This window comes from Ursus americanus, chromosome 1, assembly GCF_024610735.1.
Source record: "Ursus americanus isolate L20-20 chromosome 1, mUrsAme1.1.p, whole genome shotgun sequence".
In the NCBI taxonomy this organism is placed as follows: domain Eukaryota; kingdom Metazoa; phylum Chordata; class Mammalia; order Carnivora; family Ursidae; genus Ursus; species Ursus americanus.
Window position 1 is genome coordinate 46269076 of NC_142127.1, and position 22779 is coordinate 46291854.

Sequence of the window (22779 nt, forward strand, 5' to 3'; positions counted from 1 at the left end):
TTGATTTCTTCACCAACAAAATAGACATAATATCTACTTTATAGGATTGTTTTAAGGGTTAAATGAAAGAATGTAAATAAAGCCTTTGGCACTATACCTGGCACATAAGAGCTCAATAATGACAGATTCTAATATAATAATGATAATGATGATGATTACAATAATAATCATTATTTTTTTTTATTCAAGTATAGTTAATATACAGTGTTATATTAGTTTCAGGTGTACAATATAGTGATTCAACAATTCTATGCATTACTCATTAGAGTACTCATCACAAGTGAACTCCTAATCCCCTTCCCTATCTCATCCATGCCCCCTACTCACTCCCTCTGGCAACCACCAGTTTGTTCTTTATATTTAAGAGTCTGGTTTTTTGTCTCTTTTCTTCTTTGTTTGTTTTGTTTCTTAAACTCCACAAATGAGTGAAATAATATGAAAGTTGCCTTTCTCTAACTTATTTCACTTAGCATTATACCCTCTAGATCCACCCATGTCATTGCAAATGACAAGATTTCATTCTTTTTTATGGCTGAGTAATATTCCATTGTGTGGGAGGGTCGTGTGTGTGTGTGTGTGTGTGTGTGTGTGTGTGTGTGTAATCACATATTCTTTATACATTCATCAATCAGTGGATACTTGGGCTGCTTCCATATTTGACTATTGTTAAGCAATGTTGCAATAAACATAGAGGTGCAGATATCCTTTTGAATTAGTGTTTTCGTATTATTTGGGTAAATACCCAGTAGTGAAATTACAGGACCATATAGTAATTCTATCTTTAATTTTTTGAGAAACCTCCAGAGTGTTTTCCACAGTGGCTACACCAGTTTGCATTCCCACCAACAGTATACAAGCGTTCCTTTTCTCTACATCCTCACCAAAACTTGTTATTTCTTGTGGTTTTTATTTCAGCCCCTCTGACAGGTGTGAGATGATATCTCATTGTGCTTTTCATTTGCATTTCCCTGATGATGAGTGATGTTGAGCATCTTTCCATGTGTCTGTTGACCATCTGTGGGTCTTCTGTGGAAAAATGTCCATTCGTGTCTTCTGCCCATTTTTAATTGGATTATTTGTTTTTCAGTGTTGAGTTAATAATAAGCATTATTATTGAAAGGATATTGTCAAAGCAAACTGCCATGTTTATTATTGGGTAATAATAAATATTATTACCTCAACACCAAAAGTACACTTTCCTCTAGTACATGTTGGGGAAAAGGAATGTCATAGATGCCTCCAGAGTTTTCCATCACTCTCCCTTTCTTCTCTACACCCCCTGCTCCTCCCGCAGTTCCCCGCTCCACCGTGGGTAGGTAATTGCTCTGTGCGTAGTGGTTCCAGTGTGGAAGCTATAGGCTCAGGTACCTTGAAGCGATGTTACCACATCTGCACAAATGCAAGCTGAAGGGTGAATGGGGAGCAGGCCCACTTCCCCTTCGCCTTATTCCTTTCTTCTCTACACAACACAAGCACAACCATGCAAGAATGAAAAAGTAGTTCAGACTTCTCTCTGACTTAGCAACAACTAAAGAGAATTATAAAAGAGGCAGAGATTTTTTTTTAACTACCCTCTATTACAATAAAAGCTCCAGAAGAAATCAGTCCTTTCACTGTTGTCCGCCTGAAGACACACTCAAGTTCCCAGTCTTGCTCTGCAGAACTCAGGTTTGCCCACCACTATTTTGCACATCTGCTAAGAACATTTCAACCACCTTTTGGGAAATCTAATTCTACCAACTTGAGGTTTTAGTGACTTTTCCTGAATGAATATTTCCCCAAGGCTGCGTTGTTCAGTCTAGACTAACACTCCTCTGGGGCTCAAGGAGGACAGTTACAGTAGACTTGGGTATTCTATGTCCACTGGCCTACTAGGTCAGGATAAGTACAGTGAATCAAGCTCCTTTCGAGATCTCTCCACCGGGGTAAGCTGTGACCGTGCCTTTCTTCTGAGTCTTGAACAGAAAGCTGTGGGACACCCATCCACACCACTATCCCCAGCACAGCCCCTGTCCATACAACTGCACACTTCCCAAGCACAAACTCAGAGGCGGGGCTTTGAAACTGAGGAAGCAAAGCATTTCTCCGGCTGAAAGACTCCATCTCTTCCACCCCTGCCCAGAATGGGGTCCGTGTCCATGTTGTGCAAAGCCTGGTTAGCTCCTTCCATCAACCCCCTGTTCCTCCTTTTCCTGTCTAATCATGCCAATCCTTGTTCTATCAGGAATTATTTAAAATAGTGATTTTTTTTTTTTACCTTTTAATGGTTGTTCCCTTAACTACAAAAACACCCAGCCAAAGCTTTGAAATTACCATTCGTATTGACCTAATTAAGTTCTTAAACAAGGTGCCTCCCTTTTCTCCTGTTATATTATTACATTATTTTCTTCTACTTGCCCTTTTATGTAGACGTGGCATAAATGCAAAGATCTCCACTTTAGATTTTTATTTGCTGGAACTGTGTCAGGAGATGAATACAAATTACTGTTTATCTACCAAACACTTACTTAGCACTTCTTAGGTGCCAGGCAGTGTTCTAAGTGTTTTACAAACATTAGCACATTTAATCCTCATGACAACCCTATAGGTAAGCATTATTATCATCCCCACTTACACGTGGGAAAATGAAAGCACAGAGAGGGTAAGGAATTCAACAAAGGGCACACAGCTAGTGAGTGGTAGGATTCATATCCAGGCAGCCTTGCTCTGGGGACCACGCTTTAACCAATAGTTCATCCTCTCTGGTTGTGTCGTATAAGCCCTTTTCTCGTTTTTTATCTTAACCGAAAGAAATTCCTGATGTAGGTGATTTTTATCATCGTTTTTAGATATGGAAAGAAACAGGACTCTAAAAGCTGAGTGGCTTTTCCAAGTCACAATTAGGCAGACCTCAAATTCAGAGTGGTCTTGTAAATCCAAAATCTGGCTTCAATATACTGCCTTCTGCTCGCCTGCATTTACTCAGTCTCTGAAACATGAACATGAAGGAATTTTGGCTATAGAATCGTATTTCCCCACTTGACTTTGCAGTCAATATAATCATTTGATCAGGCCTCTAATGCAAAGCACATGTGCCCAGAGGGTCCTATAAGGAATCCATTTTGTAAATTACAGAGAAAGCCATAAAATATCTCCACATAAAGTGAGCAGGGATCAAAGCTGCCATATTTTTATGAACATAATGATACACCCCTAACCAAGATCATGTTTTCTCCTTGTAAATGAGGATAAAAATTACATTTTTTGACCTTTGGATCGTTGGATCTTGTATTTATTTTATATATTTCTCAAAAGAATTCACGAAGATTGACAGTCATTTGAGCTGCTCCTAGAAAGAAAAATAAATTTATAAAAATTTAGCATGTAATGGACAGGCAGTAACTACTTCTTTATGGATTGAACTACTTATTGAACAATTCGTACTTTGATCATTATTTAGCAATTTATGACTTCTGAGAGGCCATTTATCACTACCTCCTGAATGATTTTCCAAAACAAATGCAAATCAAAAAAAAAAAAGAAAGAAAGAAAGAAAAGAAAAACAACAAGAATAATTTACTCTAATCTTTTTGATGGGATCCTGGTTGTCGTATTGATCTTCCCCACATCATAACATAGTCATTATCAGCCCAAGGTAAAGACAGCAGAGATGCCATATACATTTCTTATACGGAAACTTGAGCTCTTCTGAGTTACAATTCCCCACCTTTGCACCACAGACCTCCTTCTAGAATCAATCACAATATATTTATTAAATACCTAATATGCACAAATCACTGTATTGAGCATTGGAGATTGAGAAAAATAAGACATGGCCCCTGGCTTCAAGGAATTTGTGGTTTATTGAAGAAGACAGACTTGCAAACAAATACAAAGAATACTGTGAGACAAGTATTGGTAAAATTACTTACAAGAGACTGAGGTGGCATAAAGGGGGAGTGATCAATAGACCAGAATGGTCAGCAATAGGTCAGAGGGGATTTCTTGCTTTTTAGCTAGGTCTTGAAGGATGAGTAGGAGCCAGTTGAACACTACCTAAAAACGAGTATTTCAGGGTAGAAAACTTGTCAAGGACCAGAATATAGAACACCTTGTAAATATGAAAATAGTTTGGACTCACAATCACTATTCCCAACAGTGGGACACTATTAAAGAATTTAAGTGGAAGAATAATGTGATTTCGTTTCCCTTCTAGAAAGAACAGGATAATTACAGTCTGCCGAATGTATCCAGAGACCAAGGCTGCAGACAGGGAGGTCGATTAGAGATTATTGTAAGAGCCCACAAGAAAGACATTCAGCAATAAAACCAAGACAGGAGGACAGAATTTAGATGATAGATAGATAGATAGATAGATAGATAGATAGATAGATAGATAGATGATAGATAGATAATAGATAGATAGAGTGACAGTGATAGAATTGGAAGATGAGGAAGAGAAGAAAATGACTACTCACTAGTGTAGCTGCTATAAATACATCAGTTAAGGTGCTTTCAGGGAATTTACTATCTTGAATGAGCACAAGTGTGTACATCAGGTGAGCCCAGGATTGGTCAAGTAACCAATTCCACCAGAATCCAGGTTCCTTTCCTTCCATCTTTGCACTGTCCCTACTGCTCACAGTCACAACAGAGTGCTAGATCACAGGGGCAGACATTGCACGTGGACACACCACCGTGTCACCGTGTGAAAAGGGAGCATGTACACTGAGTGCCTCTCTCTCACAATGAAGAAAGCCTTTCCCAGAAGCCCTCAGATCTCCTGGCAAGTCTCATGACCAGAACTGAGGCAAATGCCCCTGCCTAGCCCAATCACTGACAGAGGAAAGGAGGCCACCACGGAGCAGCTTAGGTCAGTATGACTCAGCTGGGGCCGGCATCTGCCCTTCCTGGAACGCTGGAAGCGTACAGACCAGAGAGAAATCCTGTTTCTCTAAGGAAGAGTCAGAAAAGCATGAGGACCAGGTAGGAACGAACCTTGTCTGCTACAGGGAAGATGATTAGTGTGGCTGCTTTTCTTCCGGTCTAGTTGTGGAGGCAAGGCATGTGTGGGAAAGACAAACTGTAAAAGTCAGGTGGTAAGTAGAATTTCCCCAATACAGATGACTCGAGTGATCCATGTTTTGCAGACTCAGAGGATAAAACAGACATAGTGGATCGTTTTTATTTTTAGAAATGAAAATTTCAGCCCCCAACCTGATGTCCGACCTGCATGGGACCCTAGCCCTAGATCCTTAGCAAACATCTGAATAGTGGGTAGTCACTCACCTTTTTTTTCAAATGTTAGGATTTCACAGGCTCTATAGACTGTTTCTTTATATAAATCCCCTGAACTCCTTTTCTTTTAAATACAGTCCCTTCGTTCCCTTCCTGACCTGAAACTGTACCTGGCAAGTGATTCAGTTTTTACTTCAAAACCAGCCCACTTTTCAAATGGGATTTCCAAAAAGAAGATATTTTGAAGGTTCTCCACCACCAGGTATTTTAGTAGGATGGAGACTCAGCAGGCATATTATGCACTTTTTGCGGCTTCAAGCCCCAGCCTTCTGAGTCCCTCTCACATCCTGGAGATCTGTCTCTAACTGCTTAGAAATATTGCTAATGTTGCTTGAAACAAAAATGTGTTCTCCTGTGATTAACACTAGTCCAACTCAATTATTCTTCAGCTTTATTATCACTGAATAAACTAAAACCTTACGGTGAGCCTAATGAATATATGTCTTACTCAAATAAGTCTGGTTGAATTTGATGTTTTTAATAAAGAAACACACTCGCTGGAACACGAACTGGAACTAAGCATCATAATGTAAAAGAATAAAATTCTTTCTGTTGATTGGCCATTGTGTGAAAAAACTGTAGAGTGCCAGCTCCTTTGTTGTACTCTGCGTAACATTAACCAGAGCATTTAGTAAACAAACTCTATGGTGAAAATTCCCTCATTTAGCAGGCATCCAATTTAATTGATGGTTTAGGATTTTGACCCTTCTCTAGATGAGCCAACAGACTAAAAAAAAAAAGAAAAAAGAAAAGAAAAAACGAAAAAAAAAAAAAAAAACAGAAAGCTTTGCTGTGTATTGGTTATTTTCCTCAACCTTGAAATTTATCCATGAAACAGTTAGTAAAGCCCCTTTGTTGTACCAGAAAGGTCAACTTCATTGTCACTGTTTTTCTAACATGCTATTTATTGAACAAATCCTTTTTATTTCCCCCTTTTAAAAAGCTTAAGTTGGAATGCACTAATGTGATAAACTGTTGACTTTCATCCTGGTCACCCAATTCCACAAAGTCAAATGATCAAAGACTAAGCTATTTCTCACCTCCCTTTAATCTCACTGCCTCCATGGAAGATGGAAGGTAAACAGTCATACAGATCTCCAATTACTAATATCAAGATAAAAAAGAAATGGCTCTCCTTTCCACCTTTGAAATTATATATGGATTGATGTAAAATAAATTTCAAAGCCTCAAGTACTCACTTGCTTTCTGATTGCACACAATGGGTTCTGAGCAAGAATAAGTGGGTTAAGGAGGGGAGGTAACCTGGTTACCAGGCAGCCTCAGTGACCACCAGGACAGCCTGGGCAGGTTTCTACTATTAAACTCAACTTTTGGCGCCTGGGTGGCTGAGTCAGTTAAGCTTCTGCCTTCGGCTCAGGTCATGATCTTGGCGTGGGATCGAGTCCCACATCAGGCTCCCTGCTCAGCACGGAGTCTGTTTCTCCCCTCTACCCTTCCCCCCTGCTCATGATCTCTCTCTCAAATAAATAAACAACATATTAAAAATAAATAAACTCAGCTTTCCTTTGGCTTTTTGATTATTTAGATTAAAATTCTATTGGCAAACTATGATTTGTATTTTCCCAAGAACCTACATAGCTGATATATAGTTAAGAGAATTAAAAAATTATTAGAACTTACAACTGCATGTAGTCTTTATCTCAAAAGAAAAAGTTTAATTTAAAAAATTATTAAAAGAAATCCAAAATTGTAAGGAAAGGTAGAAACAATTTGATATATTGCTCTAGAACAGAAACCTACAGGAAGAATATTTTACGACCATTATGACACCTAATGCCCCCTTTGAAATTTTAATTAGGAAAAAAAGAAAAGCCTCTGAACAACTCTCTTTGCATGTGCGTTGCTTTCTCTTCGTCCTGGTTAGAGTCATCATTGCTTTTTGGGAAGAATTGCCCTTTTATTTGTCTGAATTAACAAAAATATTTGATTATTTTATATTTTAGAAGTAACTCCTCCAGAAAACCCTTTCTTCTCTGTTCTGTGGTAATATTTGGGATATTTATTGAAGACTTAGAATCAATCCAATGCTGTATCTAAGGAGAATCCTGATTCCTATCATTCATTCCTGTGCTAGGATGCAGTGTTTCCCGCATTCTGAACAAGCAGAGATCCGTGCTGCTTTGTTTTCACATGTGTAACAACAAACTGACAATCCTACTCCTGGTTGATTTAAATTCCAAAGGTTGGAGACCAACCATTCGCCATCAGTCAGTATGATAGAAAACCACCTGGGGCACTGGGTGGCTCAGTTGGTTAAGTGTCTGACTTCTGCTTAGGTCATGATTTCAGGGTTCTGTAGTGAGCCCCTGTGGAGCCCCGACTTGAATTTGTTTCTCTCTTCCCCCACTCGTGCTCACTCTCTCTCTCAAATAAATAAAATCTTTAAGAAAGAAAGAAAGAAAGAAAGAAAGAAAGAAAGAAAGAAAGAAAGAAGAAAGAAAGAAAGAAAGAAAGAAAGAAAGAAAGAAAGAAAGAAAGAAAAAGAAAAAAAGGAGGGAGGGAGGGAGGAAGGAAGGAAGGAAGGAAGGAAGGAAGGAAGGAAGGAAGGAAGGAAAACTAGCTTTCCAAGGTTTTGTGGTGTGGGGGGTTTTTTATTTTTGTTTTGTTTGGTTTTGTTTTTAGAGAGTTACCCTTGAATTTTCAATTATGCAGATATTTCTCCTGCCAGGTGAAGGAGTGATTTGAGGGAAAATGTTGAGTAACTTATCTAACCATGAATTTATGTCCTGGGTCATGTGTTCATATCATAATGATCTACTTCCTTCTGGAGCTGCCTTCACTAAATTGTATTAATATTTGTCCTTTCCTTTTATTGGATTTGATTTTAACTGGTCCGTATGAAATAGGTTTTAACATTTGGATAGTGACTATGATTCATTTAATCTCCCCTCTCCATGTAAAAGAGTTTAATGTCAAAAATGCCTTTATCTCCCCTGATAAACTGGCACGTTTATTACTTTCATATTTTTTTAAAAAAAAGTACGTAAGCAACTCGACACGCTTCTCATTTTTGTGCTGGCTGCCAGGAAGCCAAATACAAATCCAAAAAAGACCTCCAGCTCTTAGTGACAATAACTCTTAACATTTACTTATCTGATTGTTATAACTTAGGTCTCTTTTTCCATTTCTTTTTTATTTGCCTTATGATTATATCTTCTGCTTTATGCCCCCAAAATCTTCGTTGGAAAGAGATAGTGTATAAGTAAATTCAACAATTAAAATATTCGGATTTTGGTATAATAATTTTTTTTAATTTTCAAACATATGAAAGGTTTCATTAAGGAAATACTAATTAGACATCTAAAAACAGGGTAAAACAAATGAACAAGGTGGAGTGCACTAGACATTAAGCAATCTTTAGTAAAAATAAAGGTTTTTCTCTAGCAAGGTAGGTTGATGAGGAAGATTGCAGGAACATTTTTGAGAGGCCATGAAATGGAGAACAGTTTTGGCAACTTTTTCACATCACCTTAAATATGCCATCATTATAACACTAAGTTATACTTAGATTGTCTGTACTTCTGACTTTGCTGTTAGCCATTGGCTTCTTGAGAATATGACCCATGATTTAGTCCTTCTTATATATAGTACAATATCTGATACATAGTAGGGCTTCGATAAATATTTTTGAATGCCAAGTGAGTTTCCATCTTTTCAGTGGCATTCCTGTGTAAAGACACTTTTCAAGGTGCTTTCCAATCCTATGATTTCAGTGAATGCACTTTAAATTATGTTGCCATAGATACCATTTCCTAAATATGGTGCTTGAGACAGCATCTTGACTCCAGTCATTTCATCTGCGAATGGGTCATTATCAGATTAAAAGAAGCCTACATCCAAGCATTTGGCTCAGTGTTGATGAAATGTATCAAAATCAACTCTCAAACCACCATTTTCAGAAACCAAGAAAAATTAATGTAATGTATTGAGGGTTTTTTTTTACTTCACCAGCTTTTGCTAAAAATGGTTGTCCATCAAGTATAAAGAGAGAATTTGAAAAATTGTTTCAAACCGAATCATTACACCTGATTTTAGTTTTGAGAAGTCACACTTTCTAGAACAGTCTAAATGCTTCTTTGTGGTTTTATATTCCTTGTGTCTGGTGCTTGCTCTTGTCAAGCTGTGAAGAGATTGTAATCTCATTAAGAAACGAGGGGGAAAGTTTAAAGCAAATGTTAAAGGGCAATCTAATTACATTATGAAATATGAGATGTGTACAAGACCCACAGACTAAGGTTCTTAGTTTTAATAAAATTTCTGTTTCATTTCAATAAATGAATTCTATTGATGAATTTTATATATATATAGTTTATATACATATAAATGTATATTTATATATGTTTATATACATATAGATTTTTTGTATGTAAGTCTATATACATATAGATTCTCTCTCTAGAACATAAGTTTCCCCAGAGCAGGGATTCTTATGTGTTTTGTGCACTGAGGTATTTCCAGGCACCTGGAATAGTGCCTGACATTTATCTATTCTCATTAGACATTTTTTGAATGAATATAAAAATATCATGCTGAGGGAATGATAACATTTCATTGTTAGCTCTATCTCAGTCCGGCTAATTTTTCCCAGATAGATAGACAGATATAGATACAGATGCATACAATATAGCTTTCAATATTCTACTGCAAAGATCAGGGCCTGAGGCTCTGATTAGGTCCTAAGGGCAATAGTGAAAACAAAGCCAGTTGGTATATATCGGTCCTAAATCAAAAAGGCCATCAATTAGGAAAATCACCCCATCTTGTTTGTCCTCCCTTTGAATGAATAAGGAAAATCATTGTAGACGTGGGTGACAGAAGAGAAAACGTGAACCTTAGATTTAAATGATTCACTTCCCCCAGACTATACTTAAAATTTAAAGGTCTAACTTACGCATAAAAAAAAACCTGGAATCTTATATTTGTGATGTTTTATCCACTTCACATATGCATTACTAAAATTGGACTATAGTTCTTAGAAAAAATAACAGTGCATCTGCTTTCTATGAAATCTCCCTAAAGGATATAAATGTTTTCATTTGCTACAACGTGCTACCTGAATCTCATGCCGTAATACAACATGACAACCCTTAACCAGGGGTAATTCAGCATGACAGCATTTTTTGGGGGGGGACAGAATTTAAAGTATTTTAGATTAATTTGCCATATTAGCAAGTGTTGCATGGAATTTGTTACAGCTTTTTGAGTCTACGTGCATTCAGTATCACATGATCCTTGTACGTCCCTAACACCAAATACCAGCTCTCATAGAGTTATCATGAGAAGACACCATGGAGCAGCCAGCTGCAGTCTCCTCCTGGGATAGGACAGAGTGGGATTTCATAAATGCTCCCAGGGATGTCCCAACACATTTGGTGGCAGGAATCAAGAATCATTTTTCTCTCTGCAGCCGTAGGCAGTTGTATCACAAGACACAGCTGGATGGGAATTGGCTGTGGTCCGATAGCTCCAAACACATGGACGTGTTGACATAGCAGTTTGCACGCTAGTCCTCCCCACGATCTCTGACTTCATGTCAAGTGTGCAGCCCAGTGCCCAGCATGGGGCTTTAATGTGCGATGAACGTGACTGTCAAGTTGGGAGAAGCCTCCAAAGTTACAAAGAATGAGAAATAATTCTCAGCCTTCTAGTGCAAGCCTAATGGAAAAGAGTGGATGTGTGGGAAGCACCCAGGAGCCAGCACCTCCCTGGGCTTCAAAGAGACTGCTGATCTCATTATGCGTGGATGTTTTTATTTTAATCATGTTTTAAAATATAAAGAAATAGTTGAATTCATATCCATCGTCCACCATGGAAGCAATTTAGAGGTGGAGAGAATAGAGTAAACATCTTTGCATGGGCTGCTCCCACCATTCCATTTCTGTCCCTAGAGGTAGTGGCTGTTCATTGTTTCTTGTTTTATTCTGGGGTTAGGCCTAAACATTTAAACTTAATATAACCAAATGGTTTAATGATTCTTCTAAGGAGACTCATTCATAGTTGAAAACTCAATTATATCTGTCATAGCCCCATTATATTATATATCTCTAGCAAGTCCCTATTATAACTATTTTTTAATATTTTTTTATTATATTATGTTAGTCACCATACAGTACATCCCTGGTTTTTGATGTAAAGTTCGATGATTCATTAGTTGCGTATAACACCCAGTGCACCATGCAATACGTGCCCTCCTTACTACCCATCACCGGTCTATCCCATTCCCCCACCCCCTTACCTCTGAAGCCCTCAGTTTGTTTCTCAGAGTCCATAGCCTATTATAACTATTTTATCAGCAACTCTTGAGATACATTACTGCAGTTCATCTACTCCAGGAAGAAGAACTCCTTCTTAATGTTTAAAAGCTTGTGATTGCCCGTAGGCAATTGCTCTGTCTTTATAATCCATGGATTGAAAGATAGGAATAACAAAAATCTGCAGTGAAGTCGACAACACTTTAAAATGCATTCACATTTTTCTCATCACCAGGGCGTATGTACACATTTGAAAAAAATAATAGTATCTACATGTACCAGACATAATTTATTTAGGCTGCAAATAATGATTGGTGTGCAGGTGGATTTTTGGATCAGATCCCATGAGGAAATTAATTCATCATTGCTGACCACGTCCACCCACTCCCTCCACACACACGCAGACACACAGACACACACCCCTGGTTGGGAACGAACAACATCAGACTATAGAACTTTCCATCAAGCAGGGAAGTTCATTTAAAGCAAATCCTTAAAAGACTGCAGTGAAGCAACATGGTTCTAAATGGGTCATCATTTAATTTTTAGATATTTATGTGTTTTGAAAAGCAAATAGGCTTTCTATTCCAAAATAGCTCAATTATGTTTTGATTGCAACATCAGATTTTCCAAGGATCTTGGATCTCAAATACTGTAATCATGCATACATAAGTTGATAATTACTTTACAAAAATAAAAACTGTTGCTGTGGTGGTATAGTGTGGGCATGTGTGGTGTTTTATCATCCTCGAGAGCTCACGATGTACTTAGCTCTGTTGATTTCGGAACGTGCATTGTTTGATTCTGCCTGATTTCAGGTACTGCATCTTCCAGGTGAGGAAGAGAAGAAAATGCGCTGGCGCCTGCTCCCCTGGGCTGGCCTGGGGCTGGGGGCGGGGGGGGGGGGGGGAGGGTTGCTGCCGCTAGCCCATCTCTGAGCTTTAGCGGGTGGTTTTGCTCTGCGTAGTTGCTTCCTTCGCTTCGTGCACAAAGCCTTCAGAAATGAAAGAACGTGCAGTACGTCTATCCAAAACTCCCCAAGGAATACCTTTTTTTTTAAAAAAAAAGTACACTCTGAGTGGCCTATTTACACCCTCATTCCATCACAAGTGTCACGATCCCGTGGAGCAGTGGGCAGTTCTAGGTATGTGTTTAGCCTGTGCAAGAGTTGTATTTTACTTTAATGGAGGCATATTTCACAGGTCCTTTTGTACTTATTACCATTCTTTTCCAGGGGAAATGTATTACAAGGAGTACACACACAGTTGCCCTGATTTGTGACTTTTCTCAAAATTTCTTTTTTATTTTTCATTGAAAGAGAAAAATGAGTGGATTGGTTTTTAGGAGCCGGACCAAGAAGGTTTTAATGGAAGGAACAGATGGATTGCTTAAGGTACCATATCTTTGGGGCTACTATTGCACTAAGTTTAATGAATATAGGCAGGACCAGGTAATTCTTAATGTAACCTTCAACTGTAAAATTGATCATTCCAGCTGTCTGTGCACTACAGAGCACATCTGTGTTTACTGCCTACAGTTTAAGTAACACCCAGCTAAACTTGCTAAGCTTAGTAGGTCCTACTTCTTGCCCCACACAAAGAAAGCAACACGTAGACCCAAAGGCAGTTTATCAGATAATTTTTAAATAGAAGTCTAGAAAACTCTGCACGTATTGCCCAAGGTCATTGATTGTTATCTTTGGAGAAAAACAGTTTCTTTTCCTATATCTGTCCAGTGAAAATGTACAGCTTCTTCCTGAAAAGAAATCAGGCAAAAACAGTAACACAAGAAGAAAACAGGAGGGTGTAGCTCACCCACCCTGTTCTCAGTGACGGAGAGGGCTGCCTAAATATCAGAGAAGTTCAAGGCAAAAGAATGGTAAGCAGCCCAGGTGATATTGCTGTCAAGGGCATGAGGTATAGGTGGCTTCCAGGACCTTTAGTGAGCAGGGCATTCTGGAAATCAAAACTTGAAAAAAAATAGCATTAATCAAAGTACTAGAATAACAGGTATAAAACTTCATTCATGTAGCAGAATTGTAGCGAAAAGGGTAAGCTTTCTCCTAGGAACCTATTTCTTAAGTGTCTGACATTCAAATTTAGTCCTTCTATGAGATCATTAGTCTACAGACTTCACCTAATTTTGTTTTCCAAATAAAAGGACTTGTGTTTTTTCACATGAGTTCTGTTTCCCTGACATCTCCAACCTGACTTCTTTTACAAGTTAGCGTGGAGAACACTTTCACAGAGGCAGGTTTAACTCCCCCTCCCTTTGGAACTTCTACTGAGGAACATGTGCCCAGTTTGGAAGTTAAAAGATGTGCATTTTCTTTGTACATCTAAGGACCCATCAAAGCTAGGGCAAGAGAAGAGCTTTATGTTTCAGAAGAAAAGATGCCCTGCTCCCACATGGACCTATTGCTAGCCATGCCCACAACTTTAGCAAGTCTCGCGGATCTAAGAATACAGACATCTCCATTCAGGATGATCCGTGAAGAACAAAGGTGACCTCTCTGTAAGTCCCCACCCTCCACCTCCCACCCTCTGCGGAAGCTGCTGCAGGTGTTCTGCATGAGTCTGTCTGGTCCGTATGGGTGCTGGCATCTGCACTAAATGTGCCTGCGTATGGCGGGGAACCTCTTAAATCAGGAGGGGGATCGCTTTCCACCTACATGTCAAGTCAAGATTCTACCCTTTGAATTAACAGGTGCTGTTGCTGCTTTGATTGGCTATAGGGCATGCACTTTAGATGGTTTTGTTTTGCTGTTTTGTTGTTGTTGTTTTTTTAATGGTGGTGATATATTTGTACAGACACTGGCCTATTCTCTCACACATTATCTCTAGTGGCAGATGCCATATCCATTCCTAAAAAGACTGATCTAGAATAAAATGCCAATAGAAAAAGAAAAAAAAAAGAAAAAGAAAAAGAGCAAAGCAACTGCCCACAGATGGGTCATCCTCAATTCTCACTGGAACTAACTGGCTGCAGACAGTCATGTTCAAGTCAGTCATGTTCAAAATCAGCAGTCATGTTCAAATTCCATGAGCTTACATGGCGTGATTTACTAGAACAGTATTTGCAAGGTATGTGGTGCACGACCTGAAAAATCCAGCAAGGCAGTAGTTGACTCAGTCAGTATGCAAGCTTTGCAGAATTTCTTTGCACGTATACTTTGGAATGGTCTTAATTTTCAGAATTATTTTCTTTGGCATCTATAAAGGCAGAGATAAAACTGTAGATAAAAAGTTTGACAGCGAAACATAAACAAGGACCTATTCCATCGTTCTGTGTTTACTTGTTATAAAGTAAATTCATGTTGTACCAAAATCATTTGTGAAGCAACTCACTTATACAGGCTAAACTTTTATAAGTAAATATACATTAGGACATTTGTATTCCTGAAAATTATCATGAAGTTATATCGAACTTGTAAAGAGCTCATAGTGTACCAGATATTTGGAATTTCTTACTTAATAAGACTTTGAAAACAACTTGGATTTTCTTCATTCTTCTTTAAATCCCCAGGACCTAGCATGTGAATTACTCTTAAAAGGAAAGTAAAAATATTGTTGAACTGTTAAAAGACTGGCTCCCATGTATTTCAGCTTAAAATCAGGAAAAGATGGGCCATGTGATTTGGGGCTCCATGCTAAATTCCTTTATCCTCACGGTATCCCCTCTTTGACTAACAGAAACATTAACTGCATTCATATTTTTAAGTCAGAACAAGTAGAGCTATTCCTCCTAATTTTCGGTATTCTGAACACCTCGTTCAAGAGAAAAATGCATTTGATCACACACCAACGAAGGCCTGTGCATACACGCACGTAAGCACACTGTTAGGATCTCTCCTCTGTACTCCAGTGTCTCCATTACTATACTTGTTATCTGACTTTTATCTCTCTCAACAAGGATATGAGTTCTTTTGTATTTCCAGCTCCTAGTAGAATACCATAATAATAGAAAATACTCAAACTAGTTTTGTTGAATGAAACAGTGGATATTACAGGAAAGGAATTAAGAAGCTGATTCTAGAATCCACAGTATGGCCGTAGCTATATTTTATCACTTCATCTAAGATCAAGATATTGAGAGAGACTGAGCTCCTACCAGATACAAGGCTCCGTGCTTATGTTGTGATGTATAAGACGGAGTTTGTGCCCAGTGATTTTATGTCATGAAAGAACACTTTTTGGAAAACCTCATTTCCTCTCCGCTTTGATGCCTGTTACAGAAACGTGACAGATGATGGGATGGAGATAGTCAGTACTGAGTCACTTTTTAATCACTGAATTTTAGAATCATCCACACTTTTCTTACTGAGTTTCAAAATTCTAGCCTCATGCACTAAAATCATGGCAAGTTCTCCTCCATTTGAAGTCTATTGTTTTTTCCTGAATCAGATGCCTAAGTGGTGTTTTGCAAAGTGTGTGGTGCGAAGATTTAGTGTAGGACCTAAGGGGCAAAGCTGAGAAGAGTTTCTGTATTATCTGTCTCTGCTTGTCAAATGTTGGGTCTCCCCATTGTCTTTTTCTGTGGAGTAAAGGGCTCAGAAGAAGAAAAATCTTCAATAGATGTGCAGCTCTATACAGAACGGTCCCCCTGCAACTTTCTAGCCCAGCCGATGGTGAAGTCTCTCACCCTGCTCTCCGAGTTTCCTAACAATGTTGGTATTTGCAAACAGAAACTGGCTTAGATCATCTTTCCTAGAAATTAACTTAAAAAAAAAAAAAGCTGGAATGATGTTAATTGAAATTCTTGGTGTGGCTTGGTTAATACACTTAAATCTTCTCCCACCTTATGGCATATATACATCCTGAGCTGCCTCCAGAAATACTTAGTGACTTCATTAACCAAAGACATGCTGCAGTTTTTGTCATTCTGCTTCATTAGTATGAATGACCATGTTCACATCTGAAGAAATGGACATACTTTTGAACAAAATCATTTTTATTGGTTTTTTTTTTTTTTTCCCGAGTATTTTATCCCAGATGTTGTTGGAGTATCGTCAGTGCTTGCTCTTTTGATCACCCTGTCACTTAGGCTCTGGTGGTCTTATCGGTGAGTCTTATCTCATAGGACTCGTTCTGTTTCTAGGGGAGCTCAATTGCCTCTTTCAGAAAGGCAACAATAAAGACCACTGACAACGCAGCAGGGCTAGAAATCCTGCGATTAGAATAATACTCTGTGTAGAATAGGGGAGACCTAGCCAGCAGAAGTTGCAGCGGTCAAAGCTGGCCCCGGCACTCGTGGACCTCTGCGGCCGTCCCTGCCCCGGTGCTGCCTCAGCATGGGCTTAGGCCTCCGTGACTGCATCACAGCTCAACCTCTCCCTCCCTTTCTTCCTTCCCCTCTCACCGTGGTGTGGGTGTCACTCCCCGAGAACATGCCCTGATAAATGTCCTTCGTGGGTATCTCAGAGTCTCAAGGTCTGTTTCCTAGGAATCCAGCCTGTGATAAGAGAAATGGAAAAGTAAGTCCGTGATCATTGAAACTTAACAGAGTGAAAACCCTGTTCTGTCTCCTAAGTTCGTTCACTAATTAGATCAACTGTTACCTCCACCGGGTTTCCTAATGACTCACAGAACTTAACCTGGTAAGTTAATAAATAGGCAACACAACAGCGCTGTTTTGTTCTTTTTTTGCTTTTTTAAGATTTTATTCATTTATTTGAGAGAGAGAGAGGGAAAGAGACAGAGCCAGAGCATAAGCAGGGAGGAGGAGGCAGAGGGAGAGAGAGAAGCAGACTCTCCGCCGAGCGAGGAGCCCAATACTGGGCTTGATCCCAGGACCCCAAGATCACCACCTGAGCTGAGGGCAGATGCCCAACCGACAGAGTCACCCATGCGCCCCATTTTCTGTTTTGTTCTGTCAGTCTTTATTCAAGTCCTTGGTTGCAGACAGACCACACACAAACCAGGACCAAGTGTGGCCAGATTTGGACATTAGAGATTCACAGTGCAAATGCCTCCATTGTCACAAAGAGGGCTGCAGCAAAACCGGGGAGATAAAATCCCCTGTCCAAACATTATCACTACCTTATCTGTCCTATTCTGTCACTAAAATACTTCATAGCTAACTCTAATAGAGTTTGTGTGTGGAGACACACAAAACGAATGTGATTCCTTAGACAAGAAGGGCATGGGCAGAATCTTTTTTTTTTTTTTTTTTTTTTACAATTTTTTTTTTTTTTTTAAGAAGGCTCCACACCCAGTGTGGGGTTTGAACTCATGACTTGTCTACAGGGCAAGAGACCAAAAATTATATGTTCTAACAATTGAGCCAGCCAGGCACCCCCAGAATTCTTTTTTGCCACATGAAGCTAAAAAGAGGGGAAGATATTAATGAGATATAATAGAATAATGCCCTAAAGTAGCTGTTATTTTTAGGCCTGGTAAAATTGTAACTTAGATTAAGAGGTGGGTGACAAATTTTTAGTCTAAGCTATTTCCCCAGAAAAACAGAACAATTTATATAGTCAATTTTCAATTATCTGCCCAAGGAGAAATAGCAATAATGGCAATTATCCAAAAGAGTAGATAATGAACAAATTCATTTCTATTTGACTTTGAAATATTGTTTTGTATTCCAAAATGAACTTTTGGATGTGGATGCATTTTAAATTCTGTAAAGTTGCTATGCCTCAAACTTAAATACTAAAATTATACTTTAGAAATCAAATGGAAAAAAAGTGGCTTATCTTCTTCATCTTGTCTTATACAGTATATTTCCTTTTCCTATATTATTGCTGAAAACAGATATTATCTCTTACAGTAATGTTAGGTTCATCCTAAAGTCAAGAAAATTTGCATCTATATGTTTCCTAGTTTATATTTTCCTAGCACTGATGATAATTTAATATTCTGGTTGAAAGGTTACCTTCCCTCCCTTCCATTGCTTAAAGTTAATTATATTTAAATTTTGTGTGTGTGTCAAAAAAAAAAAAAACTGAACAGAATGGGTGGTCAGATAAGGAGTTATGTCCAAGTTAGATTTGAGATGTATAAATGCAAATATCTACCTGTGGGAAATTGGAGTTGGCCATACATACATTTCCCAACCTATTTTGGCCCTGGTTTGGTTATTTTTCATTCAGTGAGTGCTAAATTGTACCCAGAGTTACCTGGCATAAGATCTGACTCATGCTAGCAGTCAGTAACCACTCATTTCCTTTATTCCTTGCTTCCTCTTCTTCATTCAGTAATGTTTTACAAGATGCTTCTTACTCACACTTCATCCACTCTAGTAAATGTTTATGTTGTATTCCATTCTTTTTCTGTATAGAAAATATTCATTTTGTAAAAATGAGGAATTTTTTTTAAGATGCTGAAGTAAATCTTCCAGGTGTTATTTTCCGAATGTCAATATCCAATATGTGTTTTAATTCCTAAAAGCTACCTCCATGGAATTTGATTTATCGCTATTTTTTTAGATTTTTTTTTATGTAATATCTACCCCCGATGTGGGTCTCAGACTCACGACCCCAAGATCAAAAGTCACATGCTCTACTGACTGAGCCAGCCAGGCACCCCTAATTTATCACTATTCATCTATTAAGAGCCATCGCATTATAAAGGGTAAGTGTGAGGGTTTAGGCACACTAAAACTTGACCACACACTCTCCTGACTTACTCTCAATCATGTGGCACACTCCCATTCTAGAACAGTACACTTTTACATGAGGCAGAGTATTTTATCAAGCATTGCAGTGCTTTTGATTGCTTACTTTAGGTCTCCTTTGCTTCGGTGTTTGACTTGATAAGTATTTGATGTTTGACCAAAGTTGACTTTTTCTCCCTTCAAAGATCTGAATAGTGTCTTCAGTTGAACACTGGCAAGGCACTGGAGAGGTGGGTTTAACAAATGGTTAAGCTGGGTACGCCTAGTGTCAAGCACTGGCTCTGCTACCTCCCAGGGTGATATTAGACCAGAGACCATCTGTCAAGGTCATGGCTTTCTTATTATTAAAGTAAACATAATAATATAAAATGAAGAGGATTGTGGTGATGCTTACAGATAATGTAGGCAAGTTGGTATACATTAGGCATTCAATAGATGTTGGTGTGCGTTACAAATACTAACAAACATTTACTGAGCGCCTACCTTGTGCAAATACCATTCTAGGCATTTTCTCTGTATCGATTCATTTACATCTCAGTACAACTCTATGATTCAGGTCGTGTTATCACTATTTTATACATGTACCCTAGAGAGCTTAAGGCACGGTAACAGCTGAGTCAGTATTTCAACCCATCCCCTACACTTAGCCATCGCACAACACTGCCTCTCGTATCAAGAGCAGCCTTTAGCAGAAACTGGAGCCAGCAAGTAGATTCAGGGGGACCACTCATGCCTCTGCCCACACCCCTGGCACTGCCATTCTTCACATCCAGCCACACCGCTTAAACACCACCCCAAACACATACCTGCCGCCAGAGTGTTATTTCCCAAGAGGGCCCACCCTATCTTAGTCACCCAGCTTTACCCAGCATTCATTCCATAACATGAATGGTACGAACAGAAAATTATGCCTCTTGGTATGAAGTTTTATGCAAATGCAGCTTGAGACCCAAGGCTCAGATAGCTGAAGGCTGCTTCTGGTTGCCCTCCAGTCTGTCATTTCCACAGATCTGCTCAGATTCGGCCAGTCTCAGGGTAGTCACAAACAGAAGTCAAAGGCTATGGGTAAAAGGGAAGGTACTCGTGCTCAGAAGCCCCAGCTCTGCCACTAACTAGCTGAGTCCTTGTCCCCGGCGGCCCTTTGCTTCAGCCCCCAGAACCCCTTCTCATCATTTGGAAATTGAAGATGTCGCATTAGATCTTAGGTACAAGCCAGGCACCCATGAGCTAGCCCTGACCTTCCAGGAGACTTTGGCTTTAGCCTTGTTCGACCTGCACAAAGTTTTTGTTTAATTTAATTCTACAGTACAAAACAAGAGATTTTTACATGCAAATCCTTATTTTCTGTCTTCCTTTGAAAATCTGAAGTTGTGGCATTATTAGATCTGTTTTTCTTTGTGGCATCAATGAAAACTGTCAGCCGGATGGGAGTGCTGGCTCCCCTCTAAGCTGGGACGTGTGCTTACTAGGTCATCACAGCCCTACCACCACCCCCTGTTGTCTCACACCTGGCCTGCCCTCATCGACGCCACTCGCCTGGTCTTGTAGTAGGCACGTGAGTTTGCAATCCTATGACCAGCTCTGACCTCCCTTTGTTCATTTGTTCATTATTCTTCTCACTTGATCGACCTGTATTCACTGCTTACTCCTATGCCATTTTGTATATTGTACTTATAGCCTGAATACGAGTCTTTTGTTTTTTAAGGAGCAGAATTCAGAGGCTGATTAATATCCATTGTTTCTAAAGTTTTCTCTCTTCTGGCTTTCTACACAGGATCCTGCAGTTTGCTAAGCATCAGCTTCTCCTGGCATAAGCCACCGCTCAGACAAACGGAGACCATGCCTTGCACCCGGCACCTGCGGTGAGAAGGAGTCCACGGCAAGCTTGGCCCAACAGGTAAGAGAAGGCACTGCTCAGTTACGCAGTCTGTCACTGGGGGAAAATAACGGCGATTCTATAAAAGCAGAAATCGACATCTAAGGACTAACGAGGAAAGAGAAAAGTTTAGTTTCTTTCATTACTGTTTACGTGCTATATAACACGTAAATACCCTTGCCATGAGCCATGAAATAACCCTTGTTCCTGAATGATCCAGGAGAAAAAAATGCAAGCTAAAAAAAGAATGGCCTTTTTAAAAAATTCATATTTACAAGTGCCTGCAAAACCTTTGGCTGATTTTAGTGGTGGCCTCTTTAAAGATGAAACATCGGGGAACTAAATATATGCCTTAGGTGACCTGAGACAATGCCTATTTAAAAATCCATTTCGCCAAGGCTATAGCTAATTGATTCTTGAAACTTCTTTGCTGAAATAACCTTGTCCCACAGGCAATTGTGCTTCAATTATTTCTTATTTCACTTGAAAATAATAGTCTTTTTATATAGAAAATGATGGAATAGTTATAAAAAGTGTCCAAAATAACAAGTAATTGTTAAAATATTTTTATTTAAAGTGATAAAACTCAAGACAAATACTCAGAATATTCCTTCATACGCTAACTTTTTGCCCTAAATAGAGTGCTATTAAGTTTATAGAAATGAATGCAGCCTTCCTGAAGTGTGTCTCAGGAAGAGAAGCCCCACGCTGGCAGCAGGGGACTCAAATCATACTGTTATCTCTTCCACCGTCACCTCTGTGATCTGGGCCACTAACTACAGTTTCCTTGCCCATGAAATGGGCAGTTATTTTAGGCTGCCTTCCAAATACCAGGCTGTCTGACAATGAGGTACTGTGAGTGGGGGTAGCTTTGAGCTAATTCCCTGCAAATTCATTTGACTAAAGCAAATTCAACAAAATGCCGTTCACCGAACTCCTTTCTTCTTTTCATTATTTACAAGGTTTACAGCAATTTGCACTGGGTATGTTGGGTTTTGCCACCTTTGGAGATTTCTATGAGGTTTCAATTGATAGTTTTCCACTTTGCTTCATAACAGCATTTGAGGGAATGCCCAGTGTCTTGGCCTTTGCCCCAGCTGTTATGTAGGGAGAGGACCCTCTGGTAAGGAGTAATTGAGAGGCATCAGAGCATAGCCAGAGGACATCAGAGCATAGCCAAAAGGACATTGACTCAGAGACAGGACACTAACACCATAAGGGTTCTCCAAACTCAAGACAAATATATTCAGTATTTAACTGTATTAGGCAGATTGACCGTTTGGGGGAACTAGCCTGGAATTAGCCTCCTGATGTGGTCCTTCCTCCTAAGGCTCTTATAGTTCAATGGAAGAAAAAGATTAGAACGACAGCAGGAAATAAATAATACAATTACATATTGTGATTAGCACTATGGAAAATAAAAGGGGTGCTTAGACAGCAAAGAACTAGAACCAGCTTCATAAAGGTAGTCAGGGCAGGTATGAGAGGCGAGAGGGCTATTCCCAGTCCCTCCCCTTTCCAGGCATGTGATTGGATTGCGCTGCCTCCTTCACCCTGAGATTCCATGAGGCCATGGGTCTTGGTCTGGCCAATCAGTTGTGTGTAGCAATGATGCATGTCTCTTCCAAGCTGGAGCATCGAACTGATGTTACTCCAGCTCCCTGTCCCTATGGCATTTTGCCAGGGGATGTGGTCCAAGATGTGGTTGCTCCCTTCGCCTGGGACAGGTGTCAC

The 22779-nt window shown here is 39.3% G+C and overlaps 1 protein-coding gene across 2 annotated transcripts in view; it reads left to right on the forward strand.

Moving 5' to 3' along the window:
• Nucleotides 1-22779, forward strand: part of B3GALT1 (beta-1,3-galactosyltransferase 1) — a 512358-nt gene that overhangs the window by 451432 nt on the left and 38147 nt on the right. For both annotated transcript variants that reach the window (XM_087861203.1, XM_045783434.2), the window contains one exon: nucleotides 20944-21066. The gene's annotated coding sequence lies outside the window, so the exon portion shown is untranslated. The remainder of the gene's footprint in view (nucleotides 1-20943; nucleotides 21067-22779) is intronic.